Source organism: Schistocerca cancellata, chromosome 4 (genome assembly GCF_023864275.1).
Source record: "Schistocerca cancellata isolate TAMUIC-IGC-003103 chromosome 4, iqSchCanc2.1, whole genome shotgun sequence".
In the NCBI taxonomy this organism is placed as follows: Eukaryota; Metazoa; Arthropoda; class Insecta; order Orthoptera; family Acrididae; genus Schistocerca; species Schistocerca cancellata.
In genome coordinates, this window is record NC_064629.1 from 683,821,998 (window position 1) to 683,823,562 (window position 1,565).

The following is a 1,565-nucleotide window of genomic DNA, read 5'->3' on the forward strand; positions in this document are numbered from 1 at the left end:
GGGATGTAACAGTTATAGGGAACTAAAACGGATAGCTAATGACAGAAGTATGGTTGCATCGACAAGACATTAGCCATTAGAATATGTAATGTAATTCCCGACAAAGCAACACAATGTTAGAAGGTGCTTTAATGCCGTGCAAAATCCGTGAATTTTTTTGCCGCAAATCCGGACTTTCTCTCGGTCTGTTTCACGCAAATGACGTTGAATTTCTAAGTAGTAGGGGACGATGGAGTAAAGTGCCCAAGATGAGAAAAGTGTCCATACCGTATTTTTTACCCTGATTAGTGCTTCTGCCTGCTGAGATGTAATCATATGTTTTTAATACGCACTATCATTCTTGACGGTGAATTTGACATAGGAAGCTTCTTCGATTTTTTTCAGTAAAAACTATTCTGATTTTCAGTCATCTGACGTATGTTCAAAAATGGCTCTGAGCACTATGGGACTCAACATCTTAGGTCATAAGTCCCGTAGAACTTAGAACTACTTAAACCTAACTAACCTAAGGACATCACACACATCCATGCCCGAGGCAGGATTCGAACCTGCGACCGTAGCAGTCGCGCGGTTCCGGACGGAGCGCCTAGAACCGCTAGACCACCGCGGCCGGCCATGTGACGTATGTCATTTATATTACTCTTGTCACCTCACTTATACACAGAGTACTGCTTTTTTTTACATTACCATGGATTAAACAATATCTTTTGACCTACAAATGTAGTTCCATGTTGCTTCTTTCGGTATGATAGTTTCATCTGTGAACCACTAATGCCGACATGGCGTCCAATGCGTAAAAGTGGCAACATTATTCGTCAGGAGAAGTGGCCCAGTTGTTTACCCGAATAACAGTTGGTTACCTCCATGCATCACACATAGTACTATAAACAAATTGACTACAAAGCTATCATCAATAATTTTAATAGTTCGCAATGATTTTGAACTAATTAATGTACAGGATGGTTATAATTTAACTTTCGTTACTTGAGAAGGGGCAACGGCCTTGCCACAGTGGATACACCGGTTCCCGTGAGATCACCGAAGTTAAGCGCTGTCGGGCGTGGTCGGCACTTGGATGGGTGACCATCCATGCCGCCTTGCGCTGTTGCCATTTTTCGGGGTGCACTCAGCCTCGTGATGCCAATTGAGGAGCTACGCGACCGAAAAGTAGCGGCTTCGGTCAAGAATACCATCATGACGACCGGAGAGCGGTGTGCTGACCCCACGCCCCTCCTATCCGCATCCTCCACTGAGGATGACACGGCGGTCGGATGGTCCCAATAGGCCACTCGTGGTCTGAAGACGGAGTGCTTACTTGAGAAGGCTGTACTACCGAGCCGCGCCAGTGTAGAAAAACTACATCACAAGGATAGAGGTATCGTCATTCTGGTGACCACGTACGGTCAAGTAACAAAGAGTAAGTGAAATGCAAGAGTATCTACTCAGTCTACTGACGCTACCAATGCACCAGCCAAATAGTGTGAATTGGAGAGTTGGGACATCATGGAGCATACTGGAAGGTTGACCAGATGGGGAAAGCAAGCAAAGATATGTCACATTCGCCT

General features: G+C 45.2%; 1 pseudogene; it reads left to right on the forward strand.

Annotated features, from left to right (window-relative positions):
- Window positions 1-993: 993 nt before the first annotated feature.
- On the forward strand, window positions 994-1,111 carry LOC126185674 (5S ribosomal RNA; annotated as a pseudogene).
- The last annotated feature ends 454 nt before the right edge of the window (window positions 1,112-1,565 follow it).